This window comes from Carcharhinus amblyrhynchos, chromosome 11 (assembly GCF_965287045.1).
Source record: "Carcharhinus amblyrhynchos chromosome 11, sCarAmb.v2.hapA, whole genome shotgun sequence".
NCBI classification, from domain to species: Eukaryota; Metazoa; Chordata; class Chondrichthyes; order Carcharhiniformes; family Carcharhinidae; genus Carcharhinus; species Carcharhinus amblyrhynchos.
The window spans coordinates 61,820,168-61,834,942 of record NC_137334.1 but is presented as its reverse complement, the minus strand read 5'-3'; the positions used below and the strand labels follow the sequence as shown (position 1 = coordinate 61,834,942).

Sequence of the window (14,775 nt, the reverse complement as noted above, 5' to 3'; positions counted from 1 at the left end):
GTCTTCTGTCTCTCAGACAATTTTGCATCCATGCTGGCATTGTCTTTTTTATTCTATGAACTTCAACTTTGCTGATGAGTCAATTGTGTTGCAATTAATCAAGCGCCTTTTGGAAGTCCCTGTACACAACATCAACCACATTACCCTCATTAAACCTCTCTGTTACCTCATCAAAAAGCTCATGCAAGTTGATTAACAGTGTTCTTTACAGATCCTTAATTTATTCACATTATTGTTTGTAAAAACCTTCCCGTCATTATAAGTGAAACTGATTGCCCTTCAGTTGCTGTATTTAACCTCACATCAGTTTGTGAACTTGGGTAGAAGATTTGCAATTCTGTTGTCCTAATTGTACAGAGTTTATTGGAAAGTCATGGTAAATCTTGTGAATTTAATTGGAATGTTGATTTGTGGCAGACTCCTCATTGTTCAAGTATGACTGAGTATGAATGATTGGTCTTCTGTGGGTACTGCATTGTCTGATGTGGGATTGGCATGGATGGCCACAGAACCAGCATTTCACAGAGTCGTTGTTAGTGTTTTGGGGGAATTCTGCAGCTCTGCCACTCCTGGCCTTCCTCTGGGCACATTTGGATATTGCGAGTTTTGTGTAGATGGTCCTTGAAACATGTTGAACCAAATTTTTTTTTGCCTCTATATGGGTTGATTGTCTGCAGTGTTCTCTCCCAGAGAGGTGGTCTACAATGCAGTAGTTTGTCAGGCTCTTTTTTTTTAGGCTGTCTCATTTGTACTGAGCACCTTGATGTGGTTTGGCCCTGGGACAATAGAAGACCTGCTTGGGTATTCCATCATCATCCATGTGGAAGGCATTTTATTTTGATTTGATTTATTATTGTCACATTAGCAGACAGTTAAAAAGTATTGTTTCTTGCATGCTATACAGACAGAGCATAATGTTCATAGAGAAGGAAACAAGGGAGTGCAGAATGTGGTGTTACAGTCATAACTAGGGTGTAGAGAAAGACCAACTAAATGCAAGGTAAGTCCATTCAAAAGTCTGATGGCAGCAGGGAAGAAGCTGTTCTTCAGTTGATTGGTACGTGATCTCAGACTTTATATTTGTTTCCCGACGGAAGAAGGTGGAAGAGAGAATGTCCAGAATGCATGGGGCCCTTAATTATGCTGGCTGCTTTGCTAAGACAGTGGCAAAATGTAGACAGGGTGGGTGGATGGGAGGCTGGTTTGCATGATGGATTGGGCTACATTCATGATCTTTTGTAGTTTCTTATGGGCTTGGGCAGAGCAGGACCCATACCAAGCTGTGATACAAACAGAAAGAGTGCTTTCTAAGGTGCATCTGGAGAGTTGTAGCTGACATGAGAAAATAGGGGGCTTGGTGGGCTTTCTTAACTATAGTGTTGGCAGGGGGGAACCAGGACAGGTTGCTGGTGATCTGGACACCTAAAAACATGAAGCCCTCGACCCTTTCTACTTTGTCCCCATTGATGTAGACAGGGGCATGATCTCCTCTGCACTTCCTGAAGTCGATGGCAATCTCCTTTGTTTTGTTGACATTGGGTGATTTGCAGTGTGATAAGGAATGCCCAGGGACACGGCCAACTATCAGTATTTCCAACACTGACCAATGATTCCTCTCATTGGTTTTGTTGTACAGCGCCTGTTCGGTGCATGTCACCTTAAATGGGACAAATTGCGAGTGACCTGTTGGATGTCTTCTGGGTCGTCGTGCACGTGCACCCCTGAGACATTGGCTACCTGCTGTTATTCGTTCCTCCTTGACTGGAAAGTATGCGTGTCATACGAGGATAGGCTTGCTGCATTGTGCCCAAAGAAATAGCCAGCTGATGCATGTGAGTTTATATGACTTGAAGAATAGATGTCCATGTCTTGAGGAGGAGAGAGGCATTTTGATGGTCTTCATTACCAGTTGCTATTGTCATAGGTTTATGTCAGCTTTTCGCTAGCTAGACATATTGGTTATAAAATAAAGATGTCTCGATTTAAAAGCAGTACTGTTCACTGAGCCACATATACAGCAACCTATGCCCTATGAGTAATACTGATAACCTAAATGTAGAAGTAGATTGAACACATTTTAAAGTGCCACCATACCACAATTTATTGCCCGCAATAAAAATAAAGGTGCTACTATTTATTTAGTGTGAATGGATTACATTTGTTGGCGCATGGTGTCTGTCATGTTCACGTAACATTTGTATTTGGGTCTTCCTGACCTCTTGCTCTTTGAAGTAATGGTGTGCTTCCGCTTTTGTATATCAATGTCAGTCTGTAGTTCAAAGCTAGTTGCAAATTGTTTTAGCAACCGTGAGATCAGGAAGTAAATGGAAAACTTTCTACTGGTTTAGAAAAGATTGTTTATTTGATACAATTATTAAGACAAAGTAGAAAACTCTCATTGACCTAACTTAGCAATGTTAGCTAATGGCACTTGATGGTAATAGTGGGAATGTGACAGTGACCTCCTCCAATTTGAACACCAAAATAGTGAACTTCTAATTTGCATCTGTCAAGAAAAGATAAGTTAATGATTGGCCTGACCTGCTGTGTATTGCCAACGTTTTCTGTTTTTACTTCAGGTTTCCTGCAGTTGTGTTTTTGCCTTGGACTTTAATCCTTGCATTTTTAAACTTGCTTTTAGACTCATTAAGTTTGTTACGAGGTAGCAAAAAAGAAAAACAGAAAATGTCGGTAATGTATAGCAGATTGATCAACGTCTCTTAACAGAAAAGGCAAATTCTGATATTGTAGATGTGAACCACCTGAAGCTGGGTGATAAACTGAGATGGAGTGAGAAAGAAGCAACAAAAATAACACAATAATTGCAGAGAGAATGTTACTGTACTATGTAAACTGTAAACAGCCAAAGGATCATTATCATTTTAAAAAGATTATCACTAAAACCATGTAGACATATGGACAAGATGGAAGAATGGCCAAATAATGGGGAGTAAAAGACCATGAGAGCTCCATTTGCAACAAAGACATATGAAGGAAAAATGAACCATGGATTCAGAGATATTAGATGCAAGCCATACAGTAGACCCACCCCCAATCCCAGGGAGAAAAAAGACTGGATTAATTCTCATCCACTGCTGTACCCTGATAAAGGGTCTCTGACTCAGTGTCAATCCACAGTCGTCTTCTCAATGCTCAATAGTTTTGACCCTAAACCTAGAGTTGTTGTCTGAGCATGAGGGGAAAATCATTTGCGTTAATGTAATGTCTTTATGGGGTATGATGGCAAAGTGTTGTGACTGCTCCACTACAGGCTGTTCAGTGTCATTAATAGCTCACAAGGAGTAATTAAGTGAATAAATTGTTAATCTGGTTTTGAATGGGAACTTACTAAGCGGGAAATGTCAGCCTAGAATAAGAGTACATATTGGTGTTCTTCATTTATGACCAATGAATATTTCACATGAACCTGAAACTCTGGCAGTAGAGCGTTCCTTCATTATTTCACTGGAACAGTAGCTTAGTACATGTCATTGGGGTTGAGACTGTATAGCGAAGGGGTAAGCACTACCCACTGAGCCAAGATAATGTTTAAGTGGTACTGTGGATTGCACAATTACTAATGCTAGATTTGTATCCCAGATTTTTCATTCAGTTGCTTTTGGGGCCAAGGAAGAATTTCTTGGAGATTATAAACAAAATATTGGATTTATTTCTTGATTTTTTAGAAGTGGGTTCAATTGACCAAGTGTTTTTTTTTGTCTAGATGTTTGTCGTACCACATTGGTGGTTCAAACCTCAGTTTATTTAGAAGGACCCTTTAACCATTTATCATCTCTTGAGCTACTAACTGTGCTATTCAGCAGCTTTGCTAAGCAAGTAGGTTCAGATATAATCAAAAGTGCTTCACTGCCAAGACAATGTATTTTCATTTGCAACTTCAGCCCTGTTAAAACATAAATCCTGCAAGCAACCTCCAGATATAATTGCAGCCTTGCAGTCCCCAAGAATTTTTTTTTCAATGTTCTATAAACTTAACTAAATTGTAGGGTGAGTGCTTGACAGCTCTCAGTGCAGAGTGAACAGTTGTGGTACTTTTTATTGATGTATGGCATTCAGATGAAAGGATTGTCAAACTTTGATAATGATTGTCAAACTTTGCAACTTTCAAAAATACACAGGTGACGATTAGAAAATTTAGCCGTGATGTTTTTACTTCTTGAAACCATCTTTAATTTAAAATATCCATTGCTTTTGTCATAATGCTAGATTGCGAGAGGGAAAATAGGATCGTCTTGGATTTCAAATTTAACAAGTTTCCTAATGGTTAGCTACCAAAACATTCTCTTTGGAAATCTTTCCCTCCTCCATATAATGTTGCATATCCAGAATAATCTTATTCCTTGTATGACGCACTATTTCATGAACTTTCATCTCGTATGGTGTTAATGAACTATAAACAGTGCTGGTTAGGTGCATTGGCCACACTAAATTCTCCCTCAGTGCAGCTGAACAGGCGCTGGAGTGTGGCGACAAGGGGATTTTCACAGCAACATCATTGCAGTATTAATGTTAGCCTACTTGTGACACCAGTAAATGAAATAAACAAAGATGAGGCATTCCTTCTGTTTGATGGATTTCTGACAATTCAACTATTGAATTCTGACATCTACCTCTCTGTCATTTTCATTTGGTGTGTTGGACATCGATCCTGTGCTGATTCCTGAAGTCCAGGCTGTGCGGTGCACAAACCGTCAGCTCCAGAGTGGGGAACCCCATTGCGGCTTGCACCGGAACCAGAAGACCATCTGCTATCAGCCAGCCATGCACCAGCCCAGACCCAGCTGCTGTCACTCACCCAACAGGGGGGACATGCTCTGCTGCAGGCTGCTTGGTGCAGCCACAGGGTTTGGCAGATGTTGAGAGGGGGTTGGGGGAGGTGGAGCAGCAGAGTCCAAGTCTTCATTGACTGTAGTCAACCGCAGTTGGTCTTCAGTCACACTGACCTGTGGGATCCCAGTGCAGTTTGTTGTTTTTGGAAGGCTGCAAAGTCATGTTTAGTTGTTGGTATGGACTTCATTCTATACTATATGTGCAAACTGCACTAAATGCTAAGGTCGCATAGGGAGGTGAGGACCTACTGGTGTTATTGCTAGACTGTTAATCCAGAAACTCTGCTAATGTTCTGAGGACCTGTGTTTGAATCCTGCCATGGCAGATCATGGAATATGAATTCAATAAAAAATATCTGGAATTAAGAAGCTGCTGATGACCATGAAACCATTGTCAATTGTCAGAAAAACCCATCTGGTTCACTAATGTCCTTTAGGGAAGGAAATCTGCCATCCTTACCTGGTCTGGCCTACATGTGACTCCAGAGCCACAGCAATCTGGTTGACTCTTAATTGCCCTCCAAGGGCAACAAGGGATGGGTAAGAAATGCTGGCCAGTTAACAATGCCCTTGTCCCATGAATGAGGAACAAAAAATTACAAATTTTAATTATATACAACTGCATTCATTGGCCTCATAGAAATCCTATAGTGCAGAATGAGGCCATTTGGCCCATCAAGTCTGCACCGACCACAATCACACCCAGGCCCTACCCCCATGTCCCTACATGTTTTACCCGCTCATCCCTCTAACCTATGCATCTCAGGACACAAAGGGGCAATTTTAGCATGGCCAATCAACCTAGTCCACGCATCTTCGGACTGAGGGAGGAAACTGGAGTACCGGGAGGAAACCCATGCAGACACGAGGAGAATGTGCAAACTCCACACAGACAGTGACCCAAGCTGGGAATCGAACCCAGGTCCCTGGAGCTGTGAAGCAGGAATACTAACCATTATGCTACTGTGCCGCCTGTCTCTTTTGATGGCAATAGAAGCTAAACAAAAGGAAAGCTTATATTTCTTACTCACTTGAAGTCTAATAATTCTGTTCATTTGAAGTGGCCTGGAAATACTTGCATCTCATTGCAGATCTTAAGTGCTATAATTACACGGTTCCACGTCACAAAAATAGTTTGGACCATTTTGTCTTTGATCACTAATTTTCAGAGCACTTTGTCTTTGGTCCCGCTCACCCCTATTGTAAAGAAAGAAAATATTTTTTGTTAACTAACCAGAAGTATGTATGTTGAAGAAGCAATCCTGTTTTACAGAACACTCTCAACTCTTTGACTGGCTACAGAGTTTGGTTGGATCATAAATGACTGCACCTCTACTTTTCCTGCATTTTGTTCCATATCAAGATATCTTTACCCTTCTCAGCCTTGAAGGTTTCAATTAGCCAAGCCTCCCCAGCCTTTGGAGAAGAGACTTCCAAATTTCTGTCACCTTTTTGCGTAGCGAAAAAAAGTGTTCTTGATTTCCCCCATCAGAGGAAGTAATACTTCTCTAAAATCCCCTTAGCATTTTAAACATCTTGATCAGATCAACCCATAATCTTAAGGGAATACAAACCAAGTTTGTTTGTTCCTGGAATGTGGGGTATTGCTGGCTAAGCCAGCATTTACTGCCAATTGCCTTTTTCCCTCAAAACTGCCTTTTCAACCTGTCAAGGTCCTTATGGTGAGGCACATTCTCAGTGGTGTTAAGGAGGGAGTTCTAGGATTTTGACCGGTAATGATGAAGGAACTGCAAATGTATTTGGTGTGTTAGTTGGAGAGGAACTTTCAGCTGGTTTGGTCTGATGCCCATGTTCTTCTGGACAATAGAGCTTGTATGTTTGGAAGGTGCTGTTGAAGACTTGGCATGTCACTGCAGTGTATCATGTAGATTTGTGCACACTGTAGCAACGTGAGTGGAGTAAATGTTTGTTCGATGGATGGAATACCAATCATTTAGGCTTAATTTTCCTGGATGCTATCGCATGTGGTTGGAGTTGGGGGATTGGGGTGGGCTCGGGAAATGTGGATGGGGAAGTGAGATCAGAGGAATAATTTGCAGAATTATGGGAAAAAAACTGGGGTATGTAGGACTAAGCTGCATCTTTCAGAGAGATGGCACTAGGTTTGATGGCTGACTGTGTTGTAAGCTCCATGGTTCCTCCAGACAAGTGGTGAGAATGCCATCACACTCCTGATGTGCCTTTTTCTTTGTGGAAAGACCTTGGGTGGTTAGGAGGTTAATTACTTGCTGTAACATGTCCACCTTTTTTAGTTAAAGGATTTATGCATTTGGTTCAGAAAGGTTTTCTGGTCAATGGTAATCCCCTGGATGTTGACTTTGAGGGAATTCAGTAACGATATTGCCATTGAACATCAAGAGGAGGTGGTTGCATGTTTGTATTGGAGATGCGGTAACCACTTGTGTAGCATCTTTAAAAGCAGAGCAATTAAAATCAGGAGTGCTCATGAAGCCAGAATTGGAGAAGGACAAATTTCTGTTATTTGTGCAACTTTCAGGGTTTTGCTGATAGATCACTGCCCTGAAATGTTAACTGTGTTTCTCTGTATACAGATGCTGCCAGATCTGCTGAGTATTTCCATACTTTTCTACTTTTATTACAAATCCATTTGTTCCCTCTTAGGGGCCCTGAATTCTTCTCCCACTCCCCCCACAGTCTGACTCTTGGCCAGCTGTTATCTCTGTTCTTGCCATTATTGAATCTGTTTTACAGTATGAAGGCCATTCCTCCCTCCCAAGTAGAGATTGTTTCTGACCTGCTAAAGTTGGCTTTGCAGCTCATAATCATCTGACCGGCAGGTTAGGTTTTGAAAAAGACAGCAACATTCCAGTGGGAAAAGATAATGTTTGATTTCATACGAAATTTGCTGATTCAACATTGGAAGAATATCCTTGCCCCTGCATTGAACAGGCAATTGGATTTGGGCTCAATGTAGGCTACAACATTGACTCTATTTCCCCTATGAATTGGAAACCAGACTATTCCAAACAAAGTATCTACAATGCCCCCTCACATACTAAGTACGTTAGCTTCACCCAGTGTGTTTTATCAATCCAGCCAAGTATATACCCTCTTCAACACTGAGACAGCCCATGTTCCCTAGTGGCATGGCAGCACAGTGGTTAGCACTGCTGTCTAAGTGCCAGGGACCTAGGTTCGATTCCCAGCTTGGGTCATTGTCTATGTGGAATTTGCACATTCTCCCTGTGTCTGCGTGGGTTTCCTCCAGATGCTGTGGTTTCTTCCCACACTCCAAAGACGTGCTGGTTAGGTGCGTTGGTCATGCTAAATTCTCTGTCAGTGTACCCGAACAGGCAGCTGAGTATAGCAACTAGGGGATTTTCGCAGTAACTTTATGGCAGTGTCAATGTAAGCCTACCTGTAATTAATAAACTTTACTTTTTAGTTCCTCACTGTCCCACTTCCCACACCTAAATCTGCTTCCCTCCCTTTCACTTCTTCCAGCTTTTTTTAAGAACTACAAATAAACTTAAGTTTCCACAATTCTGTTTGATCTTGTTTTGAAATGATTATTTTCAAAGACAGGAAAATAACTGGTCAGCTGTTATTAATATGCTTCAGTTCCAGAATGTGTGCTTCCAAATGCTTATTGAATTACTGTCAATGAAGCTGTTCTGATTGGCATGTTCAGTGCTGACAACTTTACATGTAAAATAATATTTTCTTCTTTACTTTTTGCATTTCACGGCATCACTGTTCCCAACGGTGCAGCAATTTCCTTCATATCTGATCTCCCTGCAGTTTCCTTTTCTCAAACTTCTAACTCCCTCTAACCCAAATATGCTCATTTCCCCTACCTCGCTCGTCCCGATTTACTCCCCACAAACCCCGTTTAAACCTACAATGTTTTCACTGACCTCTTCCCCAGTCTAGTTATTTGTGTTACCTCTTGCCCAGTTTAATCTGAAACACTGTGGCACAGTGGTTAGCACTGTTGCCTGCTTCACAGCTCCAGGGGCCTGGGTTTGATTCCCAGCTTGGGTCACTGTCTGTGCGGAGTCTACATATTCTCCCTGTTTCTGCTTGATTTTTCTCCCACAGTCCAAAAGACTAGCTGGTTAGTTGCATTGACCATGCTAAATTCTGTATCGATGTACCTAACAGGCACCAGAGTTTGTGATTGGGGGATTTTCACAGTAACTTCATTGCAGCATTAATGTAAGCCTTCTGACACTAATAAATAAGCTTAAACTCAACTCTGTGTGTGTACCACGTTAGAGGATTGATGAGTAGAAAGTAAAATTTATCAAAGCTTTTCATTAACAGCGAATAACTAAAAATAATCAAGTCCCTATGCTACCAATAATTTGAAGTTACTTTGCAATTAAATAATTGAATTAACCAGTATGAATAACATAGGAATGTTACTTCAAGTGATCAATTTGGATATATAAAGATGTGCAAACAGTGGGGAATGAATGACTAGACAGTAAACTAACTTGCAGAACTGCCATGTGAGGAAGAGCATTCTTAACAGCTGAAACAAGGACAGGAAGTGCTGGAAATACTCAGCAGGTCAGGCAGCATCTCTGGAGAGAGAAATAGATTAACATTTCCCTTTCTGTGCACAGGTGCTGTCTTTCCTGTGGCGTATTTTCTGGCCTTATTTCAGAATTCCAGCATTTGCATTATTCCTTTTCCATCCTTAACAACTTGCTCACTGGCCATAGGGTGCAAAGAAAATTATCTGAATATTTCAAATGTCACTTTGGAGCAAAATGGAACGGCACGACTTACTAACTTCTGATTGCTGTTACCCCAACAGGGAGCACTGATGTGATGTACTGACCCTAGTTCTGAGTGACAATGGAGGAAAGTTTGCAATGCATCAAATTGGTAAGCAAGATCCCGTTTCACTAAATTACAAAACAAAATAGAAATATTTTATATGAATTGGAAAATTGCAAGGGTACATTTCAGATGTCTTGTATGCCATTTGTGAATTACAGATTATTTTATGGCAGAGATGTGATGTTTCATAATCTGTAATAGTTACCTTTTCCTCCCCCTGTTGTTTCACCAGCTTATGCCATCCTTGGGTACTTTAGCCAACTGGCTGTTCCTCATATGTGAGTCTAGATGGTGAATGTCAACTGTCTGTTTTGTCAGAAAGCATATAAATCCTTTAAAAAATAAACAGTTTCCAGGCTTAATATTAAGAAACTATCTTTACTGTAGAAATAGAACTGAGTAGATGTGAAGGTGGGATGGCGTGGCCTGGAGGAGAGGGTTGCCTGGGGTGAAGGAGGTACAAGAACAGGCTGGTTATAGGAAGAAAAGTGTACAGGGGGAAGTTTGGAGCTAACACTGAGAAATGAGCGGAGACAGGCTCAAGTGGCTAGAGATCAGAAGTATACAGAAGAAGAGCAGAGAATGATTTAGAAGCTGGCTGGGAAGAAGCATCATGGATGGGAAGGGATTGGAGTTATTTTACTCAGAGGGTAGTAAGGGTGTGGAATGCCCTTCCTGCAGCAGGAGTAGATTTGCCAACTTTAAGGGCATTCAAATGGTCATTGGATAGACATATGGATGATATTGGAATAGTGTAGGTTAGAGGGCCATTAGATTGGTTCCACGGGTCGGCACAACATCGAGGGCTGAAGGGCCTGTACTGTGCTGTTATGTTCTATGTTCTAGCAATGCAGGATAGATGGGGTGAGAAAAAGGTGAGCTTTCAATTCAGCACAGCACAATATTGAAACTAAACATAATGTGAGGTGACAGGTTCAAGCAATGTAGTGCTGCCTGACCTAAGCATTGCCAGCATTTACTGTTTGTATTCCAAGCAGTGTGCACTGACTTTCCTGTAGGTTCTCAGACAGCTGGGTTCTGAAGTTTGATTCGGGCGTGACAGTAAGTTGCTGTTAGATAACACTACAGATCTATTATCAGTAACTTGTTAACTCACGTCCAATTTTAACCCAATTGTAATGAGTATTATTGTGCTCTTATAGATTACGTGTTTTCTCTGGTTGCTCATACAAGATGATCAAAATGAAAAAAATCTTCTAGTTACCAGCACTGATACCTTGTGTTTGAAATGTTTGTTTTTAGTAAATTGTGCACTCCAGGTATTAGCTATATATTTTACTCTCATTTCCAATTAAGAGCAAGTTTGGTCTAATTTCTTGATTGCTGCCAGTTTGTTTCTGTGATAATACCTTTGTGAAAGTTTTGTAATTTTTCAAGAAAACATTTTTCTCCACTAGCTGCAGTGCATTTCATTGATCTAAGACGGTGCATGCACTTGGACTGTAGCTTGCAAAACCGATGATGCTTTAGGAACTCACCGTGCTGTAACACATTTCAAAATGTGTTAAGTTTGTTCACAAGAGGTGAGAAAACATTGTATTCAGCTGTGGTGGCTTTGTGATGCTTGGAAAATTGCTTGTTTTCTTATTGGATAACTAGGTATTTGATTCCTCTAAAAGAGCTCTAGACTGCAGCTATAACTGAGACACGTAACCCAGACTTCTAAAGAACATGAGTTGCTGCATCTGGATCTCTGTAATGTGTATCAGTTCAAAATGCTTGCAAGACGACCAGTGGAATTCATCCAGATGATATTACACCTGAGAACTGAAATTTGTCCTTTCTTTATTAAAGGTCAGATGCAGAATTAACCATTACATTTGTTGGTGCATGAGTTGAACATGCGGGAGTTCACTAGGTTTCCTACTCTTCCTACATTCCCACTGAGGCCAAGATCAAAACTTTGAAACGTTCTTCCATATTGCACTTGCAGCTGCATGCTGTTATCTCATCCATGATATATCAACACTTTATTGAATATATCTTATTGAGCAGAATATTCATTGAAATCATATACTTTGTTCTTGTTAACTGTTCAAAAATGGAAATCGAGTTTGCTTGGTTGCATACTGTGGAATCTCAAGTCATATAAAATTTAATGTTGCCATTAAATTGCACACTAAGCTACTAATGCTGCCAAATCTTGGTATTCGGATGTAAGATTTATGCACCAATGAGGCAGCAGTACAAAGGCCATCCCTTTTTGCATCCATTCAGCCTCAAGAAACTCATAAAAATCATATAACATCAGTGAATAAGAAATATGAACTTGTGTAGAGCAGATACAATGAACATCCTGGATGAATAAATGAGATTTGAATTTAAATGGCCTACCTTAGGTAGGTAATTAGCCATAGTCCACAATGGACTATTGGCATGTCCATTACAGAGAGACAGTTGATTCCATATTGAGAGGCACCACTCCGCAAGCATGTGGTAAGGCGGACAGATAAGCTTCCGAACCTCCATAAACCATCGCTGCCAGTGTGGGTTACAATATTTTTGATTTGAAACTGCTGCTTAGGTTTATGTAGCCGTGTTCATATAACACCTAGGGCTGCTCTACAGGGGAAAAATTGGATACTAAACAGAAAATAAGAATATACTTTGGGGAAATTACCAAAAAACCTTGTTAAGACAGTAAATTCTGAGGAGGGGCTTGAAGATGATGAAAGATGTAGGAAGGTGAAGGGACTTGAAATATTGCTGGGGTCCCAGGCACAGTGGCTCAATGTTCTTTTTTTAAAAAAAATGTTTTACTTGGTAAAATTGGTAACTGTGGTGCTTGAGGGGACCCTACAAACAGAGCATTGAGCTCATTGACTTGCTCGGGCATTAGGTGCCTATTTTGTTTTGAAGTTTTATTTATTGGTGATACAAGTAGGCTTTCATTAACACTGCAATGAAGTTACTGTGAAAATCCCCTAGTCGCCAGACTTCAGCATCTGTCCGAGTACACTGAAGGAGAATTTAGCATGGCTGATGCACCTAACCAGCACATCTTTCAGACCGTGGGAGGAAACCGGAATTCCTGGAGGAAACCCACACCAACACAGGGAGAACGTGCAAACTCCACACAGTGACCCAAGCCGGGAATTGAACCCAGATCTCTGGCGCCCTAAGGCAACTGTGCCAGCCAGTAGTCTCATTCTAATGGTGAAGTGGAGGTGGGAGTACATTAAATTATCATCAGAGGCTAGTACATATGACTGGTGTTTGCAAAGACAGTTTGGAGTGAGGCCATGGATGAGGAAGCAGATTTTAAAGTTGTTCTGTGTAGAAAGGGAATGAAAGTTGTCAAGCACTGTTGGATATATGGGACTTTGCTCAGGGTAGGACAGGATCTGCAGATTTCCAGAATAATTTTAATTAATAGAACATTACAGCGCAGTACAGGCCCTTCGGCCCTCAATGTTGCGCCGACCAGTGGAACCAATCCAATGACCCTCTAACCTAAACTATTGCAATGTTATCCACATGCCTATCCACTGACCATTTGAATGCCCTTAAAGTTGGTGAGTCCACAACTGCTGCAGGCAGGGCATTCCGCACCCTTACTACCCTCTGAGTAAAGAACCTACCTCTGACATCCGTCCTATAATTACCACCCCTTAATTTAAAGCTATGTCCCCTCATTGTTGGCTGTCACCATCTGAGGAAAAAGGCTCTCACTATCCACCCTATCTAACCCTCTGATCATCTTGTATGCCTCAATTAGGTCACCTCTCAACCTTCTTCTTTCTAACGAAAACAACCTCAAGTCCCTCAGCCTTTCCTCATAAGACCTTCCCACCATACCAGGCAACATCCTGGTAAACCTCCTCTGCACCCTTTCCAATGCCTCCACGTTCTTATAATGCGGCGACCAGAACTGTACGCAGTACTCCATGTGCGGCCGCACCAGAGTTTTGTACAGTTGTAACATGACCTCACGGCTCCAAAGTTCAATCCCTCTGCCAATAAATGTAGAACAGAAATGGAATGTGTGTGCTGAATCACCGCTAGAGAATTTCTGCCTTTGAAGACAACAGTAGAAAATGAATAGATTTTTATTTATTAAAGTGTGGTCAATAAGTGAAGAAGATTACTTTGCACAGACAGTGGAACAACAAACCTTACTGGATTCCAAGAATGGACTAGAAAGTTCTTGTTAAGCAATTGAGTTGTTGGAGATGCAACAAGAGAATGTTGTGCATGAACTGAGGATTGTCTCCAAGCTGAACTATTTAAGGTGGTGAAAGATAAGAGTTTTACGGTTGAGAGTGTGAGACGAGGTGATCAATGGCTGGGAAAGAACATAAACTGTGCACCTGTATAATCAGTCTGTCTGGATGTTTGAAGGTATCAGGCAGCCTCTGAGCCTTTGGTATTGCTGATATTGAACTGACAAGTTCTGGCTTATCCAAACCTTGATTGTTTACGGTGATGGACTGTTAATATTTTTTTGTTTGAAGATCAGTATGTAGACATGAAATAGCACTTTACTGAGAGAATGTATTGGAGAGGGAGATGATGATGCTGGCAATGGAAGAAGATTAAGTAACTTTATTGGGATAGATGGGAATGAAATGAGTACTTGGGGCTGGACTATGAAGCAAGCACACTGGAAGACAGAATAGTTGTGGCTGGTTAGATTCTTTCTTGTTGGAGATGGTCATTGCCTGGCATTTGTGTGGCGCAAATGTTATTTATTAGCTCAAACCTGAATGATGTCCAGGTGTTGCTGCATATGGATGCAAACTGCTTCAGTACCTGAGGAGTCGCGAATGGTGCTGAGCATTGTGCAAGGTGAATATCCCCGCTTCCAACCTTACATTGGAGGGAAAGCCATTGATGAAGTATCTGAAGATGGTGAGCCTGTGACTGAGGGACCCCTATAGTGATGTCCTGGGACTGAGATAATTGAACACCAACAACTGCAACCATCTTCCTTTGTGCTAGGTATGACTCCCAACCAGGGAAGAGTTTCCCCCTAGTTATGCTAAGGCTCCTCGATGCCACGCTAGGTTAACTGCTGCCTTGATGTCCAGGACGGTCATATTAATCTTATCTCTGGAGTTCAGCTCTTTTA

General features: G+C 41.3%; 1 protein-coding gene across 2 annotated transcripts in view; it reads left to right on the top strand.

Annotated features, from left to right (window-relative positions):
• The window catches only part of znf148 (zinc finger protein 148), a 54,132-nt gene that overhangs the window by 9,877 nt on the left and 29,480 nt on the right, over positions 1–14,775 (top strand). Inside the window, exons 2-3 of one of the 2 annotated variants that reach the window (XM_080199239.1) lie at positions 9,658–9,728; positions 11,102–11,227. The gene's annotated coding sequence lies outside the window, so the exon portion shown is untranslated. The remainder of the gene's footprint in view (positions 1–9,657; positions 9,729–11,101; positions 11,228–14,775) is intronic. The other variant, XM_080199240.1, reaches the window with a different exon arrangement.